Source organism: Aegilops tauschii, chromosome 6 (assembly GCF_002575655.3).
Source record: "Aegilops tauschii subsp. strangulata cultivar AL8/78 chromosome 6, Aet v6.0, whole genome shotgun sequence".
Classification (NCBI taxonomy): Eukaryota; Viridiplantae; Streptophyta; class Magnoliopsida; order Poales; family Poaceae; genus Aegilops; species Aegilops tauschii.
The window spans coordinates 226,902,114-226,926,589 of record NC_053040.3 but is presented as its reverse complement, the minus strand read 5'-3'; positions in this window follow the sequence as shown (position 1 = coordinate 226,926,589).

The following is a 24,476-nucleotide window of genomic DNA, read 5'->3' as shown; positions in this document are numbered from 1 at the left end:
CACCGGAAGGTTTAGGAGCCATGAGCACGCGCCGTCCTTGAGGGCCATGGAAAACCAGTTTGCCATGATTTTGTCGTTGCCGTTCACCGCCTCGATACTCAGCTCGTACATCTTATCCTTATGAAAGGTGGTCTTCGCCTGCAAAGCTTCTGGTCATGACGCTGCGGTGGGCTTGGTGATGACATCCATCCTCCCGTCCTAGAGGTCTTGGTCTTGTTGTACGGGAATGGAAACCTTTGGCTGATTCCTTGGGACCCTGCGCCTGTGCTTGCCTCCTTAGCACCAAACTGGAAACCTGCTCCTCTGCGCCCGCTGGCGCCCGCCTGGCCTTGGTCATCATGGCTTGCGTCACCTCAACCTCATGAGGTGGGCGCCTGCATAGAAATCTCCGCTCCTCAAGAGCCAGCCCAGGGAGGCCGCTCCCTCTGGAGGTCTTGATGTCGTCCACCTCGTGAGGCTTGGCCCCTCGTGAGGGTCTTGTCTTGACGGTGTCGTAGGTGGGCCGTACCAGGCCATCAATGGAGCCACGCCATGGGCCGCAGGCAGGCATGTCTGGGTACCCTGGTTCCCAGAACACCAACAGGTGCGGATTTTGACAAAGAGATCCAGCGCATCTTGACGTCATTGTCCTAGCGAGCCAAAGAGACAGATGATCCTATTGGTGTGTCTATGGACCTGTTCTTCCCGGAGTCCGTGGCAACAGGCATCAAGGACATACAGAGCAGATACAGCTTGAAGTGGCAGTGGATCAAGAAGCAGTGTGCCTCTGTCGGCATCTTGGATCAGAAACTGAGGGACAAGGGCAGCGAACTACGTGAGTGGCACAACAGACAGTTTAAATCCCTTCAGCAGCAATCGCAGGTGATAACCTCGACCAAAGAGGATGTCACTGCTTGGGAGGTCTGCCTAGCAGAGCGCGAAGCTTTTCTAAACGCCAAGGAAAAGGACATCTCAACCCGGGAAGGGAACCTTGAGGCCACCCTCTGTGGCAAGGATGAAGAACTAGAGGCCCTTGTCCAGCAGCACACCAAGGATCTGGAGGACAAGCACAAGGGGGCTCTTGGCACGCTCGCCCTCGACTCTACTGCTCAGCTGAAGAAGATGGCCGATGAACTTGCCGTTGTATCTACTGCCAAGGCTGATCTTGATCAACAGGTGGACAAGCTCACAGAGGTCCTTGCCGGGAGCGCCAAGGGAATCGTGGCTCTCAAAGAGGAAGCGCAGAGAGTAGAAATCCTCCTAAAGGAGGTGCAATCGCAGCTTTCCTCCAAAGCGAGGACCTCGACACCGCCAATAGTACCATTACTAACATGAAGTCAAGGCTTGGCACTTTAGAGAGTGTGATTGAGTCTGCCGGAGCTCGCGAGCAACAGTTAATGAAGGACATGGACAATGCCAGAGCCCTCCGAAAAGACACGGAGGGCAAATTGCAAAACCAAGTTGAGCAGCGCGATCTCTAGATCAAGAGCCTGGTTGATATCTCCAAGCGCCTCACTGCCCAGATCTTGGAGATGGACATGAAGAGCTGGGATTTCTCTATCAACAGCCACGAAGTTCCAAGCGTCAAGCTGACGCTCTTTTTTGAAGGCTTGATCGAAGGGCTGAAGATGTATGAGGACGAAAGGGCCGCTTGTTTTGCAAACGAGTCCCAGAAGCTTTCCCGTGATGCTCTCTTCATGGTTTTGAGCAATCTTTCTTATCGCTACCCAGACCTCGACCTTGTCGATGGCTTCTGGAGACTATCGCCGGGTGCCGACATTTCTGCCGCTAAGGATAAGGCTGGTCCTTTCGTTGAAAAGGTTCTCTCCGTCCCTAGAGTTCCTGGAGGCCGTTAAGCTCAGACTTAAACCATTTTGATTGCCGTGGTGCCCTGTAACAAAAACAATCATGTGTCCTGTGCTTAGGCCCCATACTATTTTTGGTTTCGTACTTGTTGAACTGATTTTTAATTATGTCAACGCACGCTACCCCTCTTTTGATTACCCATTGATGTTTGTATGGTTAGTTTCTTTTGCATACTCTGGTTGCCCACCAGTAGCATGCTGCCATGATTGCTGTGAGGAACAGATCCTTAGCATTCAGCTGGCGAGGATATGCTCCAGCAGGTTTTTCCTTAGCAGTTTTTGACGCAGCTGCCCACTTCGTTGAGCAGGCTCGAAACAAAGTGGGGCGTAGAAAAATACAACAAGGTACCATTATACGAAAGGCTGGCCATACGAAAATCTAGGTTGTCCGAGGGATAAGCAACGCAAGTTCTGACGAAAAGCTAATGAGCATGTCAACTTAGCTTACGTTCATGCTCTACTCCTTTGCAGGACATGCATTTGGTCATGTATAATACTTTCTTCTCCACTTGTGTTTGTTCCTCCCGTTCGGTATCCACCTTGTTCTGAAAAGACAAAGAACAAGAAGGCGCACAAGGGATAAACTTGGTGGTTTATTAGTTATGCGCCTATGCCCGGCAAGAGCCAGTGGGGTTTATTTAAATGATTGCAGCTGACGAGGTATGGTAGAAAAGAAGGGTTGGCTCCTATCTCCCTTTCCTCATACTTGTTAATTATCCCATGGCGGCGGGCACAAAGGCCTTGCTGATGCGAAAGGCCCTGCCGGAGCGCGCTTGCTAGGGCATTGACCAACGGATTTGCACCAACGTTCCACTCAGGAGTTGCCCTTGGCGGGATAAATGCTGGACTGAGTTCCACGTGGGCTCATCGACACTGACGATGCCACCACTGCATGGCTCGACCATTGACGTGTGGGAAGGGAGGAAGGGGTTGTCCGTGTTCCATTCCTCTCCTCTACCCAAATGATACCTTTCGACATCAGATATGCTTATCATGAGTTCACAAGGAGGGCGACGTCGCCGCTCGCCTTGCTTCTGTTTTCGGATGCAGGTAGCAGGCCGGCCACGCCACTCGAGCTGCCTGCGGTCATCGTATCACCACCGCCTTGCGTTCCCGTCACCGTCGTGGTTGTGGCAGTGATGGGCGACGGAATCTGGGTAGGACGAAGCGAGGAGGCGACATCGTCCTTCCTCTCCATAGCCACTGACGAAGAGGGGATTCACGGAGATGGTGATGTAGCCTGACACGTTGCCCATAACATCGGATTCAAGCACACACCTCCCCCTACCTGGCGCGCGAAAGATGTCGTGGATATCACAATCACCTATGGGGCCATGAGCCCCTTGAGGTTCGGCAAGGGGGGAATCACGTTGCACAAAGAGTAGAAGCCATGAAACAACATGACAGTGTAAAAACCTACTCTTGCTTTGGTGGATTGAGTGGAAGAACACAACCAACACACAACGCTCGAGCCCAGCAAGGGCGCCTTGCACTACTGGAGTCAGGAACTTTAACGTCAACCGGTTCTTTGCCGTCAGCTAGCTGATCGCAAAGAGGGTCTTTGCCATCAGCTTGAAGAAAACTGACGGCAAAGATGGGGCTGACGGCAAAGAAATTGTTTGCCGTCAGCCCCATCTTTGCCGTCAGCTAGCTGACGGCATAGAACCTTTGTCGTCCGCTAGCGGACGGCAAAGGGGCAGGGTGGGGCGCTAGCAAGAGGCGGCTAACGAACACTTTCTTTGCCGTCAACTAGCTGATGGCAAACAAACTTTGCCGTCCGCTAGCAGACGGCAAAGAAAGTGGCCAAACTAACGTGTGTTAGCTAGGCTCTTTGTCGTCTGCTAGCGGACGACAAAGAGTTGTGCCCTATCTAACAAAACGCCCTCGCCCTACCCCTCTCTCTCCCTCCCCTCATCCCAACCCCGCGCCTCCCCGGGTGCCCCGCCTCGCCGCGCAGCCCTGGGCCGCCTCGCCGCCCAGGGGCCCCGCCCCGCCATGTCGGGCCGCTCCGCCCCGCGGAGCCGCTCCGGCCACCCCGGCCTGCCTCGCCGCCCCGTCCCGTCCGCGCCGCCTTGCCGCCCTGGCCGCCCCGACCCGTCCGCACCAGCCCGGGCCTCCTGGCCGCCCCGGCCGCCCCGCCAGGCCGCGTTGGCCCCGTCCCGACCGCCCCGCCCCTCCGCGCCAGCCCGCCCCCGGCCGCCTGGCTGGCCCGCCCTCCGCACCGCCTCGCCGCCCCGGCCGCTCCGCCCCGCCACCTCGCCTCGCCGCCCCGACCGCTCCAAGGTCAGTCCTTTTCTTCTTTTTTCTTCTTCTGTTTTTTTAGATTTAGTTTAATTAGGTTTAGTATAATTTAGTTTAGGTTTTTTTTAGTTTAGTTTGTTTAGTTTAGGTTTAGTTTAGTTTAGGTTAAGTCTGGTTTAGGTTAGGTTTAGTTTAGTTAGTTTAGTTTAGGTTTAGTTTAGTTAGTTTAGTTTAGGTTTAGTTTAGTTTAGTTTAGGTTAAGTTTCTGGTTTATTTTGAACTTGTGAAATTTGTTGTTATTTTTTTAGTTCAAGCATTTTTCCCGCATCGACGTCGATGATGCCTATCCCGCATCCTCCTCGTCGACTCGACGGAGGAGGCCTGCTTGATCAGAGGGGCCATGTCCGAGACTAGGCTCCGCCGGGCTGGTACTGGGAGGTTCTACCTTCCAGGAGGCGCAGCTTCGTGAGGAGCCAGCCCGTCCTTGACCTGAACCTTGTTTCGTGGCGGTCGCGTGGGCCAGTGACGGTGCCGAGGCTTTCGAACACCACGGAGGTGGTACGTCACTATGTCAACTAGGAGGACGAGCACGTCCGTCGCTAAATGGTTGCGTTGGAGGGCAGGTTCGACAATACCTGGCAGGTTCTTCAGGGATCTCACTAGAGCTATGATCCTGTGATGGTTCCTTCTCTTTGGGTGTCCGCCGCCCGTGCCCATACCCGTCATTCTCTATGGTTCTAGCTGTATTAGTGATGCTATATTTATGATACTATTCGAGATGTATTAGCGATAATATTCGACGATGTACGGACGCATGAGATGATGTAGTTTTGCTTATTGAATGCATGCTAATTTAGTTTACCCGAGGACGAGCGGGTTAGGGGGTTCCTCGGTGTCGATAGTACCCTAAATAGCAAGTATCATCAGTGCGAGATACATGTGGCCGTCTGTGTCGAATACTACATCCACGTCCCACAAGTGACACAGGGGTCCTGCGTCCCGCAGCAACAGTTCTCGGCATCGATGGCGGTCGAACACCATCGTGAATTTGTCTGGCAGCCTCTGAGATGACGATTGAAAGCTAAGTGTTGAAACTTGAAACACCCAAACTAACTCAACTCGGTTTGGTTGTTTGAACTTTAAAAACTTGGCTTTAATCCTCATTGCAAAGGCTGCCAGACAAATTTGCCAAGGTGTTCGACCGTCATCGGCCACCAGACCTATTGTTGCGGGACGCCGGGCACCGGCATCACTTGTGGGGCGTGGATCTAGTGTTCAACGCCGAGCGCCTCATTTATCTTGCAATGATGATACTTGCTATTTATGGTTCTATCGACGCCGAGGAACCCTAACCCACTCGTCCTGTTGTCAATATTCTGTTAGGTTGACGGAAAAAAACAATATTGCTATGAAACTCATCTTTCGATTTAAATGTGCAGTTTTTTCATCGCTGCGAGGGTCTAGTGTTCGACGAGCTCCGCCCCTGCGTTCATGGGTTAGCACAAATGACATCTCCCCCCTTGATTTGCTCTGTTCCGGTCTTCGTGCCGATGAAACTTGCTAGCTATAGGTGTCTTCAGTCATCAGCATGCGTGGCCACTATGCGTCTCCTGTTCGAAAGGGTTACATCTATAAATATGCATGCATTTGCATATTTATAACCGTGATTCTTTCGAATTGTCCAAAATTATCCATGGACAGCCTGAGTATGCGTAGATTGGGTTCGTTTTCCCATATGCTCTGCTCTGGATCCGATGCAGAATTTCGCGAGTGCCTCCCTGTTGTTCTCCGGGTACACATCCTCTCTGCTTATTGCCAAGACATGTATCAGGGAAATAGCGGGGAGGTGCTGCCGAAATTTTGCGTCGGATCTGGAGTAGAGCATGGGAAAACGAACCCAATCTACACATACTCGGGTGGGATTAGGACATATCTTTACCTATTAGCGTCTAGGTTGCATAGACGTAATAAAAGTGACAAACTCCATTAACTGATGAATATATACATGCTGATTAATTTAGATATATATATATATTTCTTATGTGTCTTGTAGCTAGGCAAGATGAGTGATCGTGCGTGGATATACACCGGTCACACTAGTCAGAAAATGACAACTGAATGGTTAACAAAAACCAAGGGGTTTCTGAGAACCGCATTTGCAAATGGCCAGAGGACAACCTGGTGCCCCTTTGCAGGGTGCAACAATTGGCACATGAGGACAGAGGAGGAAATGGGCAAACACTTGCAGAAGAGGGGTTTTACGCCGGATTATACGGTGTGGACATTTCATGGCGAGTCCGGCCAACGCGCCAGAGCTGAGGTGCTTCGTCGTCGCACCGACGAGCATGGTACCGGGATGCAAGACATGGTGCAAGACTTTGATGATGCTCGGGACTCGGACGATGAGATGGAGGAATCTGCAAAGGCCTTCAAGGAAATGTTGGAGTCTTCAAAACGTCCTCTCCACGAGCACACTGAGCTTTGTCAGCTAGATGCCATCTCACAAATAATGGCTCTGAAGGCTCAACTCAACTGGGGCAGAGAATGCTACGACGCGATGATGACAGTATTTGGACGTTTTCTACCCAAAGGCCACGTACTACCTGCAAACTTGTACTAGTCAGACAAAATCCTCCATCCTCTTAAGATGCCCTATGAGAAGATACATGCCTGTGAAAATGCATGTGCCTTATTTAGGCTTCAGTATGCGGACTTGAACTATTGTCCCATTTGCAAGTCATCCATGTATGTTGTGGTAGACAACGGTATGGGTGAGAAGACGCGGACCAAAATCCCCGTTAATGTTCTCGGTATATGCCAATCGTACCAAGACTTCAACGTCTTCTCATGGTCGAAGAGACGGCAAGACAGATGACATGGCTCAAAACGGGCAAAAGAACCCAACTAGATGCAGATGGGAAGCTGATGATGGTGCATCATACGGTGAAGCGTGGAAGCGCTTCGATGCCTTACAGGACGACAAAGCGGCAGATCCAAGGCATCCTCGAGTCGCCATCAGCACGGATGGGTTTAGTGTGTTTGGTATGATGGCAGCCCAATAGAGTTGTTGGCCCGTATTTGTCATTCTACTCAATCTCCCCCCGGACAGATTATGCAAAGAAAGAACATTTTCCTGACGTTGATAATTCCAGGGCCGAACTATCCGAGGAAGAATATGAATGTGTACATGTAGCCGCTGAAGGACGAATTGCAAGAAGCCTGGGATAATGGGTTCAAGACATACGACGCCTTTAGCAAAAAGAACTTCATAATGCGTGTGTGGTACATGTACTCGACACATGACTTGCCGGCGTATGCGCTATTCGTTGGCTGGTGTGTGCATGGAAGGTTCCCGTGCCCCACATGCAAGGGAGCTCTTCAGTTTCGTTGGCTTGAGGCCGGTCGCAAGTTTTCTTGCTTTGACATGCATAGACCTTTCCTGCATCCTCGCCATAAGTTCAGGAAAGACAAGCAGAACTTCATGAAAGGTAGAGTTGTGAAAGACTCTGCACCACCTCCGTTGACAGGCCAAGAGATCCTTGATCAGTTAAACGCTGTCGAGCCAGATCCACAACATCCAGGGTATTTCAAGGGGTATAATTCACAACACGCCTGGACTCACAAGACATGCTTGTGGGATCTGCCTTACTTCAAAGACCTCCTTTGCCCACACAACATCGACGTGATGCACACTGAGAAGAATATCGCCGAGGCACTTTTTGGAACATTGTTTGGCATAGCTAGGAAGTCAAAGGATAATCCTAAGGCAAGAGTCGATCAGGAGGCGCTATGTCATAGACCGTTACAAAACATGCAACCACCAAAAGGAAAGAAGAACTGGACAAAGCCAAAGGCATGGTTCAATCTTGGAAGGCCAACTATGAGGGAAATTATCTTGTGGGTGAAAATGCAGTTGATGTTCCCCGATGGGTATGCAGCGAATCTAAAGAGGGGAGCGAGTCTTGAAAATTTGAAGATATTTGGTCTCAAGAGTCATTATTGGCACATATGGATTGAGCGGGTAATGCCGGTGATGTTGCGTGGATTCATCCCTGAGGATGAATGGCTAGTACTGGCAGAGCTGAGCTATTTATTCCGTGTTCTTTGTGCTAAAGAACTATCGCCTGACCTGGTAGAAGAAATGGAAGAGTTGGCGCCGGAGTTGATCTGCAAGTTAGAGAAGATATTTCTGCCGGGCATCTTTAATCCAATGCAGCACTTGATTTTGCATCTCCCAACCGAGGCAAGATTGGGGGGGGGGTCTATGCAGAATCGTTGGTGCTAGGCAACTGAGAGGATGCAGAAGACGCTTCGAGCAAAATGTAAACATAAACATAGAATTGAAGCATCGATGGCCGAGGCATTCATTACTGAGGAGGCCGCAAACTTCGTGACAGCACATTACGAAGCCAAAAATCGTCATTTGCATAATCCGAAGACTCGATACAATGCCGGCGACCCTAAAAAGGGTCGATCCAACCTCAGCCTATTCAAAGGGGATCTCGCACCAGCCGGTGCTTCTAATTCCTTAACGTTGGATTTCGAAGAATGACAGACCATTTCGTTGTATATCTTCAACAACCTAACAGAATTGCGGCCGTACATCGAGTAAGTTCTTAGTACATTGTTTCACAACTTCTAATTTCTTTGAACTGCTCTTATTCCTGGATAAATTTGATATAGTCGATATGTCGCCAAATTCTCGTATGTAGCGGTGATCCAAAATGATTCCATCGAAGAGTATGAGCTTCTGGTAAAGCATGGAGGCGGCTATCCCGGTTTCATCTCTTGGTTCAAACAACAGTAATTTCCATTAGAACATTTCATTTCTTCGTCTAATTTGTGGCTAATGCAACAATCCCTTTCGTATTAAACTTGTAGGCTAATACAGAGCTTATGGACGCCGAACTGAGACAGGTCGCTAATGGTTTTGACTATAAGGTCCATTCATTTGACAAATACGACATCAACGGGTATCGCTTTCGTACCTATGGAAAAGAGCTATCTATGGCCGACCGAAAGTCTACAAATTGTTGTGTCTCTGCTATCGGCGAAGGAGATACCGAGTATTATGGAAGATTTGAAGCAATTTATGAACTTCAATTCTATCGTGCAAACCCACCAAACGTCGTAGTCTTCAAATGTTATTGGTTCCAGTCGAATGAGACTAGAAGGACTCATGAACATATAGGGCTAGTGGAAATCAATGAAAGCACCCATTTGGATGTTCCCGATGTCTATATTATGGCTCAATAGGCAACCCAAGTTTTCTATCTACCGTGGGCCTGTCAAAGTGATCCTAATCTCAAAGGTTGGGATGTCGTTTATGAAGTGCCGCCACGTCTTAGACCACCTCCCCCAATGAAGATGATTATGAACCTCGCATTAACCTAGATACATATGAAGGAGAATTCTTCCAAGAAACACGTCTTTCCAAAGCACATTTCAAGAACCGCTGTACTTCACCCCAGAACATTGAAGTAGACATCGACAGTGAACCTGACGTCACCCCTCAGCCGGAACAAGAAGAGCCTGAACTAGAAGAGGTTACTATTGCGGATGACCTGTCAATGCTTGACATATTACATAGAGGTGGCCTTCCACATAATGATGCATTTATTAATGATGATAATGAGCACGTCATTACTGATAGTGATGATGATGATGGTGCATTTATTGATCCCGAAGCATTTATTAAACTGAATTATTACTAGGTATTAAATTTTTTATGTTGTACTTGATTTATATAGTTACTTGTATGATTGTATGATTTATATAGTTACTTTTATAATTTTCTTACTTTGTATGATTGTTTGTTATACATAGTGCCATGGTCTTGATATCCGTCCCCGTCGGTCCTTGCCTGCTTTATGGTTCAGATGTGGTAAATCCTCTTTTATAACTATTTGTTGCATTTCGCATTTATGACAATTATGGCCGTCAAGTTGACATAGAGATATTTTAATCTAGGAGGTATGTAAATCGGAAGTTGCAACCGACCCTCTTGTCGAGAAGTTAAATTTAGTTGAAAATGAAAATGAGTATTTGAAAGAAAAAATTAAAAGAACTGAAGAAGAGAAGATGAAATTGGAGTTGTATGTTGCCGATGTGGTCGAGGATCACAAGATGAAGATGAATGCAATGCACATGAAGATGGATGCAATGCGCTTGAAGATTAAGAAGATTAGAAAATATGCCATTGATAATGAGGCTTGGTATCATTATGCCGTTGTATCAATTGTTACCTTAGTTGCGATCTTCATCGCATTTGTTGTGATGAGGGTAAGTTTTCTCTAGTGTTTTGCTTAAAAAAGGCATAGTTAGCTTACTTTCCTCCTAAATGGCATAACTACCTAAGTTAGACAAGAAATGAGCTATACTTAGCTTTCTTTCCTAAAAAATGTCATGATAATATTTGTTACCTCCAAAATGATATAGACTTACCTTAATTTCCTCGAAAATGACATAATAACCTTAGTAAGCTCCAAAATGACCTATTTACCTAGCTTAGCTCTAAAATGACCTACACTTAGCATTTTTACCTAGCTTAGCAATAAAATGGCATTTTTACCTACCTTAGTTAGAACAACAAGAAGAAGAAGATAAAAAAGAGAAGAGGAGAAAAAGAAAGAGAAGAAAAAATCTTCTTCTTCCTTTTCTTCCTTTTCTTCCTCCTCCTCCTCTTCTTCTTCTTTTTCTAGCTAGTCTTCTTCTTCTTCTTCTAACTTGCTTCTTTCCCAATTTGTAGATTTGCTTTAGATGAGGAAGCTTCCGTTGATGGAGTCTACTCTTCTCTTTATGCTTCCTTCTTGTTTTGATTTTGTAGGATGAACAATGTCAAACTTGCTACCTATATATGTATGCATGAAACCATTGTATGCTTGTTGTTGGATATGTTGGCTATGTATATGTGTTGGATGAAACCATTTGCTATGTATATGTGTTGGATGATCATATCCATATGATAGGGATATGATTTGGTATGCTTGTCGAAAGTATTTTCATATGTGTATATATACATATATGTTCTGTCAGATTGAATGAATTCAAGAAAAAGCAGAAAAATAGGGGCTATATAGACTCTTTGCCGTCTGCTGGCGGACGGCAAAGAGCTTGGCCCTCAGTTAGCTGACGGCAAACATGCCACGTGTCAGCTACCTGTGCAACCTCGGGCAGTAGGCTGGCTATTTGGGTGCTTTGCCGTTCGCCCGCAGAAGGCAAAGAACGTTGAATATTTGTCGTCAGCCAGCTGACGGCAAAGCTACCAAATAGGCCAGCCCCCAAGTGCTGCCACATGGCACCCTATGCCGTCCGCTGGCGGACGGCAAAGATTCAATGCTATTTGCTGTCCGCTGGCAGACGACAAATATGCAAAGGTCTTTGCCGTCCGCTGGCGGATGGCAAAGCACGCCGTTAACCCCTTAACGGACCTAAGCTGACTCGTGTGCTGTCCAGGCTCTTTGCCGTCAGCTGGCGGATGACAAAGACCTTTGCATCTTCGCCGTTAGCCAGCAGACGGAAAAAAGCCTTTGCCGTAGCCTGTTCAGCCAGACGTGTTGCCGTCTGCTGGCTGACGGCAAAGGTCTTTGCCGTCAGCCATCCATGCCTTTGCTGTCAGCCATGGCTGATGGCATAGTGTCTAATTCCTGTAGTGTTGGGGAGAGCAACTATGCATACAAGTGTGCTAGGGTCCGAATCCCTCTCTAGTTTGCCATGGCCCTCCTTTTATAGGCTAAGGGGTAACCAAAGTGGCAAAACAATCATTATCTTGTGATTAGATAGCTAACAATGATATCATACCTAACTTTGGCAGTTAGGACAAAGTGCATTAAATGCACTGCTAGGCAAAGGCTTATTCAACCTTTCTTCTATCATAGTATTGAAAGCTTTTTGAGCATTGATAAATTATTTAATATTACTCTCAAGATCAGAGGGTTTCCTATTATTATTGTAAGAAGAATTACCATAGGAATTGCCATAATTATTAGACGAGCTTCCAGGAAAAGTCCTAGGATTAAAATTACCTCTATAAGCATTGTTATTAAAATTGTTTCGTGAGACAGAATTCACATCTACGGGATCACTATTTTGCTCAATCAAAGTAGACATAGGCACATCATTAAGATCAATAGGAGCGCTTTTAGTAGCAACCAATTTCATAAGAGCATCAACTTTTTCACTCAAAGTACTAATTTCTTCAACATAATTAACCTTTTTACTAGTAGGTGCTCTTTCAGTATGACATTGTGAATAATTTGCCATAATATTATCTAGCAACTTAGTAGCTTCACCAAAAGTAATTTCCATAAAAGTACCACCCGCGGCGGAATCTAAAAGACTTCTAGAAACAAAATTCAATCCAGCATAATTTTTTTGTATAATCATCCAAAGCTTTAAGCCAGGAGTAGGACAATTTCTAAGCATCAATTTCATTCTTTCCCAAGATTGTGCAACATGTTCATGCTCAAGTTGCTTAAAATTCATGATTTGATTTCTAAGGGAAATAATTTTCACGGGCGGAAAATTCTTAGTAATAAAAGTATCTTTGCACTTATCCCAAGAATCGATACTATTGCGAGGCAAAGAAGAAAACCAAATTTTTACAGGATCCCTCAAGGAGAAAGGAAATAATTTCAACTTCACAATATCATTTTCCACATCCTTTTTCACTTTCATATCACACAATTCTACAAAAGCGATTAGATGGGACGCGACATCCTCATTAGGACTACCCGAAAATTGGTCTTTCATAAAAAGATTCAACAAAGCGGCATTAATATGACAAGACTCTGCACTAGTAGCGGGAGGAGCAATCGGATTACTAATAAAATCATTATTATTAGTATTGGAAAAATCACACAATTTGATATCTTCTTGAGACATCATGACTATGCAAACAAGATTGCAAGCAAACAAAAGATCTGACGAGAAAAAGGCGAACGAAAAAGCGGGTGAATAAAAAGGCAAAATTTTGTGAAGTGGGGGAGATGAAAATGAGAGGCAAATGGCAAATAATGTAAATTGCGAGGAGATGAGATTTGCGATTAGGAACCTGATAGATGTTGATGATGTTCCCCCGGCAACGGTGCCAGAAATCCTTTTGACGTGGCTAGACTGCGTCGGTAATTCCAAAAGAGGAAGGGATGATGTGGCACAGCTACAATAAGTATTTCCCTTAGTTATGAAATAAAGATTATCAATCCAGTAGGAGAAGCAAGAAACACTATGTAAACGTTACCTGCACACAAAGAACAAATACTTGCAACCCTACGCGTAAGAGGGGTTGTCAATCCCTCTACGGTAAAAAGATAGATAAAATTGTGGTAGATTGGATAAATTGATCTTGCGAAAACACGAAATAAAATAAGTAAAGAAAAAGTGCAGCAAGGTATTTTGGGGTTTTTGGAAATATAGATCTTAAATCAGTATGATAAAAGATAGACCCTGGGGCCATAGATTTCACTAGTGGCTTCTCTCGAGAAAATAGTATATGGTGGGTAAACAAATTACTGTTGGGAAATTGATTGAAGAAGAAATAATTATGACGATATCCGAGGCAATGATCGTGTATAGGCATCACGTCCAAGATTAGTAGACCAACTCCTGCGTGCATCTACTACTATTACTTCAGACATCGACTGCTATCCAGCACACATCTAGTGTATTAAGTTCATGGAGAAAGTAGGTAATGCAACAAGAACGATGACATGATGTAGACAAGTTATATTCATGTAGGAATAGACCCCATCTTTTTATCCTTAATAGCAACGATACATGCGTGCCTCAGTAGCCCTTCTGTCGCTGGGTCAGGACACCGCAAGATCGAACCAATCATAAAGTACCTCTTCCCATTGCGACAAAAATCAATCTAGTTGTCCTAACTAAACCAAAGATTTGGAGAAAAAATACGAGGCTATAACAACCATGCATATAAGAGATCAAAGAAAACTCAGATAATATTCATGGATAGATCTGATCATAAACTCGAACTTCATCGGATCCCAACAAACACACCGCAAAAGGTCATTACATCAAATAGATCTCCAAGAACATCGAGGGGAACATTGTATTGAGAATCAAAAAGAGAGAAGAAGCCATCTAGCTACTCAAGCATCATCGGAGTAGCACCAATGAGGATGATGAACCCCTTCGTGATCGTGTTCCCCTCTGAAAAGGTGATGGAATAGGGCTCTAGATTGGATCTCGTGGTTTTGGAACTTGCGGCGGCTGGAATTGTGTTTCGTCGACTCCCCTAGGTTTCTACAATTTCTGGGGATTCATAGAGCTGAGAGGCGGTGGAAAAGAGGTCTATGAGCACCACGATCCACCAGACGCGCATGGGCTCTCTAGCGCACCCTGGTGTATCGTGGGCCCCATGGGACTCCCCCCGGGCACTTCCTTGGCTCCAAAGTTGTCTTCTAGTCCAAAATAATCCACAAAAAATTTTGTTGCGTTTGGACTCCATTTGATATGGATATTCTACAAAGTAAAAAATAGCAACTGGCACTAGGCACTATGTCAATAGGTTAGTCCCAAAAAATGAAATAAAGTTGCTATAAAATGAAGGTAAAACATCCAAGAATGATAATATAACAGTATGGAACAATTAAAAGTTATAGATACATTGGAGACGTATAAGTATCCCCAATCTTAATTCCTACTTGTCCTCTAGTAGGTAAATGATAAAAATAGAATTTTTGATGTGGAATGCTGCCTAACATGTTCATCACATATTCCTTTCTTTTGTAGCATGGACATTTGGAATTTTAGACGGTTCAAAGCAATAGTCTATATTTGACATGAAGACTTCAATACTCAAGCATATCAACAAGCAACCATGTCTTTCAAAACATCAACACTAAAGAAAGTTATCCCTAGCGCATCATGCTCAATCATTGATCCATTTATGAAACACACTCGAATATTAGCTACATCCAATGCACAAGTATGATCCTAGTGCTCCCTAGTTGGTGCTTTATAAGAGAGGATGGAGGCTCAAAATAAAAATAAAAATTGCATAAAGTAAATAGATCGGCCCTTCGCAGAGGGAAGCAAAGATTTGTATAGGTGCCAGATCTCAAAGCTTAAATTGAGAGATAAAAGTATTTTGGGAGGCATACTCTTCCCGTCAACGATAATGATAGAGTAGTTCCCAATACTTTCCATGCTAGATACATCATAGGTTGTTCCCAACCATAAAATAAAGCTTATTCCTTTTTCTACCATTCTTTCACAATCCATGGCCATATCCACGGGTGCCTTCCATACCAACACTTTCCAAAGAATTTATTATTTGACAACATAAAGTAAAAAGATCATTTCGGTACTAGGCATCCCTATTACCGCCATACTCTTGTGCAATGACAAGTGAATAAACACTCATCTTGAGAATAACACATCTAGCATTGAAAAATATTGGTCACCCCCTGCCGCTTCATGAGCGGTACGAGCACACAAAAAGGAAATTCATTTTGAAAATTAGAGATGGCACATACAAATTTACTTGGAACGGCATAGAAATACCGCATATAGGTAGGTATGGTGGTGTCACAGCCCTAGCATTGGCCTTGCTTGTCATTGCATCATCATCTTGCATCATGTTTAAATTCTCAGAAACTTGAAATGGGGACTGACCAAACCCTAGCACCAAATGAATTCAAATAGGCTCAAATAAAATCACTTCCAATAAACCCAAAGTGACTTCAGGAAAAGTCCATCATTTTTGAAATTGGTGAAAACCTCTGACAAAAATTGGTGCATATCTTCCCTAGGTCATTTCAGGTTTTTGGATTAAATCATAAGTATTTGAATTGGAGCATTTAATGGCTATAAATATTTTAAATGCTTCAATAATTCTGAAAACATTTGAGGGCTGTTAGTAAACATTTTAAAAGTGCCTACAAATTTTCTCAGGAGTTTTAAAAATGGTTTAGTATTATTACTAAATCAAAAACAGAAGAACAAAATAGAAAACATAAAGTAAAGAGAGAGAGAGAGAGAGTTACCTGGCCTTTCAGGCGGCCCAGCTGGCTGGCCCAGCCCAGCTCCCCGCCTGTCGTCTTCTTCCTCGTGCCAGTGGGCACGAGGGCGTGTGGCCGCCGCGCGCGCCCACGCGCTTGGCCACCTCCTGCTTGGTTGGCCTCCCCGACCCCTCTGGACGACGCCACGCGCCACCCCGGGCCCCTCTCACTCCTCCCCCCGTGCTCATCCCCTCCCCTGTCCCTCTCGCGCGCACCACCGAGCGTTGTCGTCGTCGCCGCTGGCTGCCACCGCGCTCCCCGCCGTCCCCTCGACCGCCCGTCATGTTTGAGAGCTCCGCAACGTTGTCTTCTTCGTCCTCGACGAGCCACGCAAGCCGGAAGGACCTGGAACGTCGCCACCGCCGTCGTCTTCATCGTCGGCCGCCCGAGATCGCCGCCGTCGTTTCGTCGTCACCAAGCCGTCCCCGAGCCCACGGAGCTGCTCTTCGACCTCACCGTGAGCCCCTTCTCCAAACCCCTCTTCCTCCCCTCGCGTTTGTGCACTCTAGCCCCATCCCCCGCCGCGCCCGAGAGTTCCGGCCGCCGTCCATGTCGCCACCGCAGCCACGGTCGCTGGTGCTCGCATTCGAGCGTGTCACCAAACTCACCGTGCTCCCAGGAGCCGAGAACGCCCACCAGCTCACCCTCTCGTGCACCGTAGCACTAACCCCGAGCTTGACCGAACTCCGGCCGCCGCGGACTTGCTCACCGCTATTGTTTCTGGCCACCCCAGCACCTCCCACTGCCACCACTCGACGCGCCTGAGCTCCAGCTACTCATAGATGGGCTCCGCCATTGATTTGGTCGCCGGAGGAGCAATTCTGAGCACCTCCGCCGCGTCTGGCCTCGCCGACATCGAGTCGCCTGCAGGTTTTGACCCCGCTGACCAGGTTGACCCAGCTTGACCTCCCCTGGGTCGCTGGCAAGTGGGCCATGGCCCCTGCTAACTCTAGTTAAGTTTTTAATTAAGCTTAATTAGCCCTACTAACACTGACATGCGGGACCCAGATGCTAATTAACATCCTAATTGAACCAGCTTAGTTAATAACCCTGTTTTAGTTAGTTGTGTCACTGACGTGTGGGTCCCAGCCGTCAGGTTTGACCTGGCCGACCCGTTGACCTGCTGACATCACACCGACGCCATGTTGACGCAGTAAATAGTTTCTGTTTTTAAAACAATTCAAAAAATCCAGAAAAAGGCTTAAACTTCTAAAAATCATATAAATTCAACCGTAGGTCCAAATGAAACAAGTTATATATGAAAAAATGATCAGAAAAATCCAATCTATCCATCTGCACTGGTTTCATGCATGATAAAGCAACTTAAACCTTCTGTTTATATCAAAACATGTTAATGCACTTTATAAACCCATAACTTGAGTTTGTATTTGAATCTTTGATTCAAATGAGCTCAAACCACCCTGGTTGTAGATGCATTAGCCCAACACACTCATCTTGCCATGTATTATTCATGCATCATATTGTTGCATTGCATTGATTGTGTTTTCTCTCTGTTGCCGGTAATTGTCCCCTCCCGATAGACGTGATTCCAACGACGTGATCGATGACACCGATGAAGAACTATAATATCTTCAGAAGTGCCAGGCAAGCAAAACCCCCTTGTTCATTCCGATACAATCCCATTCTCTCGCTCCTTCTCTCTTTTACTGCATTAGGACAACATCGATTCAACTGTTACATGTTGCGGTAGTTGAACCCCTTTTCCTCTGCATGACCTGTCATTGCCACAGTAAATAGATGAAACCCACTAGCATGAGTAGGAGTTGTTTGAGCCCTGATGTGCCTACTCATTCATGCTTGTTTGTCATGCCTGCTACTGCTTAGAGTTGAGTCGGGTCTGATTCATCAGGGATGAATTGGAATGGTGATGAACATGTCCTACTGTGTGTGAGCTAAGTGTGTGAACACGATTTGGTAAAGGTAGCGGTGAGAGGCCATGTAGGAGTACATGGTGGGTTGTCTCATTGAAACCGTCCTCAGGAACTGAGTTCTGTGTTTGTGATCCATGAACAGCTACTACCACACATTGGGATCCTTAATTGACTCTCTCGGCTTCTTAACCACCCTTGTCCTCTGTCCAGGAGTTGCAAGTAGTTTCTGGTGTTTGTAGTATGCTAGAGGTCGTGCGCAGCGCTGACCCGCGGGGTGGGCTGTGATGCGGTAGGCACGTGGCATGGTGTACCGGGCACCCGTTTGGTGTCTCGGGAACCCTGCACACATCGTTCGGGGCCGTATGTGGAAACCTCGGCTGGACTCCCTGCGGATGAACCTGAATAGGCGATAAACCTGGACTAGAGACTTGAGTGTTTAGGTAGGCCATGGCCGACACCCTCGCCAGGCTTCCGCTTGGAGGTTGTCAAGATACATGACGTGTACATGGCGGTAAGTGGCGAGAGCGTGTGTGAAGAAGTACACCCCTGCAGGGTTAATATGATCTATTCGAATAGCCGTGTCCGCGGTAAAGGACTTCTGGTTTGCCTATAACAGTTCATAGACAAGTGAAAGTGGATACTCTAAAATGCGCAAGATAAGCGTGAGTGCTATGGAAGGCGTTCTTGTAGGGAGACGGGAGCGGATCCATAGTGGTGTATTGATATGGTGAATATGTGGACTCGTGTGCGCCACCTCAAAAGAGTTACTTGTAGTCATAGTTTAGGATAGCCACTGAGTCAAAGCTGGCTTGCTGCAGTCAAACTCCACCACCCCCTTTGTTGATACCGATGCATATGTAGCTAGTTCTGATGTAAGTCTTGCTGGGTACATTTGTACTCATGTTTGCCTATTTTATGTTTTGCAGAGAGACTTCAGTCTCGCTAGTAGTACCGCTTGGACGTCGACATTTAGCTTGATACCTCAGCTACGATCTTGTGCCCTTGGCAGGATCTTGTAGATAGTCAGGCTTCTCAGCCTTCTTCATTTGTAGTTGTCTGTACTCAGACAAGTTAAGCTTCCGCATGTGCTTGTTGCTTGTATGCTTTGTATGTTGGGGTCATGAGACCCATGTTTGTAATATCTGGCTCTCCGGAGCCTAATGAATAAATACATGAGTCATAGAGTTATGTTGTGATGCCATGTTGTATTTACACATATCGAGCATATTGTGTGTATGATTGAAATGCTTGGTATGTGTGGGATCCGACAACCTAGTTGTTTATCCTTGGTAGCCTCTCTTATGGGGAAATGTAGTCTTGTGCTTCCATGAGCCATAGTAGTCCGCTACAGCCCGGCTCACCGGAGTCCTGCTAGCCCAGCACTACTGCTCCGGAACGCTTGACTGGCCGGCATGTGATTCACTTCATTCCTGTGTCTGTCCCTTCGGGGAAATGTCACACGGTGACATCCGGAGTCCTGCCTAGCCTGCTACAGCCCGGGTTCCCGGAGTCCTGTTAGCCCAGTGCTACAGCCCGGATTCGCACGCTACTGCCCGACATGCTCGATGTTGATTCATGTATGCCTGTCCCCGTAAGTTAGTGCCACTTTGGGTTCACGACTAGTCATGTCGGCCCGGGTTTTCTGTCATATGGATGCTAGCGACACTATCATATACGTGAGCCAAAAGGCGCAAACGGTCCCGGGCCATGGTAAGGCGACACCCGTGGGAATACCGTGCGTGAGGCCGCAAAGTGATATGAGGTGTTACAGGCTAGATCGGTGTGACTTAGAATCGGGGTCCTGAAAGGTGGACTCATATAGCATAACTGGGTTTAAGGATTTTGGATGCACAAATAGTATTCCCACTTAGTACAAGGAGAGGCTAGCAAATAGATTGAGAAGCAACCAACCAAGAAACGAAAATTCACATAAACAAGCATTGAGCATAACTAACACAGAATAATGCACCATAAGTAGGATGTAATTCCATTGCATAACTATTGACTTTCGTGCTTGCATAGGGCATCACAAACCTTAACACCTATATTGGTTAAATCCTCGACCATAGCAACTAGGTGGGTTGTGGGAGGGACACAAATTTCCCTATCGTCGGCTTTACATCTGAGCTGATTGTAGATCGAGGATGAGATCGCCAGATCCTAGATTCTATCTAGCATCTCGTTTAACTGTGAGAGATCCCCAGTGTCCATGGCCTGACTGTAGGACGAATTGATATGAAATATTCTCTATGGGTTGCTTGATGCAACTTCGGAGCCTTGGCTGCCCAGGGTTGACTCCGAGCCCACCGGCGAAGAGATCAGACCCACGTTTAATGCATGGTCTGAAGTGGGACTAGACTCAAGGTCGAGATCCGATGAGATAGTGGTCGGATCCGTGCTTGAAGCTGGTTCCTAGGTGACAACTACCAGCTCCATATCCGAGGTTGGCTCTGATGCGAGATTTGGCCCGAAAGCTGGATCAGGGGTCGGCTCCGGGGTCAACGCCATGGTGCTTGAAGAGTTCTCGAGCTGATCTAGCATCCAGACAGAGAGTGTGAGATCACCATGTGAGTCAGTGGTGTACTACAAACTCCTGAACATAGTGACTTGTCTTGGGACGAAGCTTTCGATATGAATAAGACAACCGGTCGAGTTGGTGTGCAGAACGATGCTACTGAAAGCGAAAAGTTGGCTGGGTACAAAGATGCTACCACAGCCAATGTCCCAGTTGATCTGCAGGCGAGCCATTGATCCTTTTTTACCACACAACGGTACCTGCATGGGCCACCAATGTCGGTAATAAAACCAGCAGATCTCAGGTAGGGGGTACCGAGCTGTGGATCGAGGAACGATGGTGAACTGGAAAAAAGGGTACGATATTTACCCAGGTTCAGGCCCTCTCGAACAGGTAAAACCCTACGTCATGTTTGATTATGTTGATGATGGAGTATCGAGTACATGTTGATCTACCTCGAGATCGTATGTTGTGTTCTGTTTGCTTGTATCTGCATTGGTATTTCCTGAAGAGGAGAGGAGGATGCAGCACAGCAAAGGTAAGTATTTCCCTCAGTTATGAAACCAAGGTTATCAATCCAGTAGGAGAACCAAGCAACGCTATGTAAACAACACCTGCACACAAACGACAAAAATTTGCAACCTGACGCGTAAGAGGGGTTGTCAATCCCTCCTCGCTATTGAGATGTATTAAATTGTATGAGATTTGATAAATAGATCTAACTAAAACACAAAATAAAATAAAGAAAGAAAAATCGCAGCAAGGTATTTTTGGTTTCATATGATAGGAAAATAGACCCGGGGCCATCGTTTTCACTAGAGGCTTCTCTCGAGAAAATAGCATACGGTGTGTAACTGTTGGGCAATTGATAGAAAAGCGAATAATCATGACGATATCCAAGGCAGTGATCATGTATATAGCAATCACGTCCAAGATTAGTAGACCGAAAAAATTCTGCATCTAATACTCTTACTCCACACATTGACCGCTATCCAGCATGCATCTAGTGTATCAAGTTCATGGAAAAACGGAGTAATGCAATAAGAACGATGACATGATGTAGACAAGATCTATTCATGTAGGAATATACCCCATATTTTTATCCTTAATAGCAATGATACATGCGTTTCATGTCTATTTCTGTCACTGAGATTGAGCACCACAAGATCGAACTTATCACAAACCACCTCTTCCCATGGCAAGAAAAATCAATCTAGTTGGCCAAACCAAACCAAAATTTTGAGAAGAAATATAAGGCTGTAAAAATCATGCATAAAAGAGTTCAACAAAGACTCAAATAATATTCATGGATAGAACTGATCATAAACCCACAATTCATCGGATCCCACCAAACACACCGCAAAAAGTCATTACATCAAATAGATCTCAAAGAACATTGAGGAGAACATTGTATTGAAGATCAAAAAGAGAGAAGAATACATCTAGCTACTAGCTAGGGACCCGTAGGTCTGTGGTAAACTACTCACGCATCATTAGAGGGGTAACAAGCATGATGAAGAACCCCTCTGTGATCGTTTCTCTCTCTAGCAGAGTGCCGGAAAAGGCCTCTATATTGGATCTCGTGGTTCTGGAACTTGCGGCGGCGGAAACTGCATTTCCTCGACTCCCCTAGGGTTTTGGGAATTTTGGAGTATTTATAGAGGTGGATGCCGGTGGAGAAGCTTCTTGTGGGCTCCACTACCCACCAGGGCGCACGAGGGGCCTCTAGCGCGCCCTGGTGCCTAGTGGGCCCCATAGGCCTCCTCCCATGCACATCTTTGGCTCGCTGGGTGTCTTATGGGCAGAACAAAATCTCCAAAAAGTTTCATGGCATTTGGACTCCGTTTGGTATTGATATTTTGTAAAGTAAAAATAAGCAAAAAATACAGCAACTGCCACTGGGCACTATGTCAATAGGTTAGTCCCAAAAAATGATATAAAGTTGCTAGTAAATGAATATAAGACATTCAAGATTGATACTATAACAGCATGAAACAATAAAAAATATAGATACGTTGGAGAAGTATCATGTTCTAAACCCTAAGGCTGGTAATTGTGATTGTGTCTCTATGGGCCAAACCCTCCGGCTTATATAGGCACCAAGGGTATCTAGGGTTACACATGGTCGGTTGCCAACAAGGGATAAACATGCCGATAGGTGGAGTAGTCCTTGAAGTATACGCTAAGTCTTTGACAGAGTCCATCTTTGTTACGTCAAGGTTCAAGGCTTCCGGAGTCCTTTTCTTATGAGATCAGTGGGCCGTAAGCTCGGCTTGCTGACGGCAGGCCAACTAGGTTGCTACCCCTTAGTCGAGGACACCGTCACACCACGTGCACAAGGGATGTTACTATGCACACGGGACCCCCCGCGCACATGGGCCCATGCACATGGTCATGCAACGTTGGAAAATGTCCCTTTAGCCCTCACTTCTTTCCTCACCTCCAGCCACCTATATAATTCGCAACTCTCTCTTTTATAAGAGTTAGCAAAACATATTAGAAGAACTAGAGAAGGCTTTGCTCCTACCTATCCCTCTCCTTCGGAGATTAAGACCTCCTTTGGAGACGAATCCCTTGTGGATCATCAAGACCTCCTCTTATGGAGAAGATCCCCATTATAGGATTGACAAGACCTCATCTCCTCCATGGATGTGAGATGAACTTACCCTAGTTGCTAGTTTTTGTTTGGTTGATCTTGTATAATTGTGGATTTCTTGTGTTTCCTTATCTATTGAATGTGTGATTGGACTTGTCTTTGAGTGTTTCCCCTTGTGATTTGTGTGTTCCTCTTAAATTTTCCTTCAAGTTGTAAAAGAGAAAAAGGCCTATCAGGAGGTCACCGAACCCTCTCCTTAGAGTAAGTGTAATAAGGGCTATAAAATACGTTGTTGACAGTGAAGATGAGAGAGACAAGGAAAAAATTAAATGAGTGGACTCTCATGCAGAAGACAACCTCTAGATGACAACAATAGTACGTATAGATGAATGTGACAAAGAAGAAAATAAAACAATGACTACTCTAATAGCCAGCCTTATAGTAAGATTTATTACATGATTAGGATTAATAATGATAGGGCTCGATGACATGTCAACCATATATAGTATTAGCCATGCCTTCTCTAATTACAATAATCAAGCACTTCACAATTAAGGCCTTACCTTTCATTGGTTTAATCTATTCATATTACTAAATAAGAGTAAACAAAGTACTACCAGGGAGGGATAAGAAGAGAAGAGAGTGACAATTTGTTTCTGTTGCTCGACTTGTCTCATGTTCCTGGCTACTTTTGTTTGCATTGCCCTTTTGGTCAGTCCTCATCCTTCATTGGGTTAATTAGAAAGTCCCATCCCGTCCCATGCGAGGAAGCCTCACCAAGTCCAAGAAGAGGAACGAGAAGAGTGCATGAAAGATGGTGACCAGCATCTGAAAAAAGGAGAAAGCCACTAGGACACCCCGTGCGCACGACTTCCATGATCCCACTCACACGAGCTATGTAGAAACTCTCTCAACACCCGTGCACATGGGCCCTTGGACCCCCATGCGCACGGCCCACCAATATAGCTGCTGACCACTCCGTGCACATGGGCTAGTACCATGCGCATGGGACCCCATGCACACGGGCACTTTAGCCCGTGCACATGGCCATGCCTACAATAACGCTGGGAAATGTCCCTTTACTCCTCACTTCATTCCTCACCGCCAGTCACATATATAATTCGCAACACTCTCCTTTTTTAGAGTTAGAAAAGCATATTAGAAGAACTAGAGAAGGCTTTTCTCCTATATATCCCTCTCCTTGCAATATTAAGACCTCCTTTGGAGAAGAATCCCTAGTGGATCATCAATACCTCCTCTTGTGGAGAAGAACCCCCATCATAGTATTGACAAGACCTCATCTCCTCCATGGGTTTGAGATGAACTTACCTGATGCGGAGTATCCTTCCATCATCCCAATGGACCATA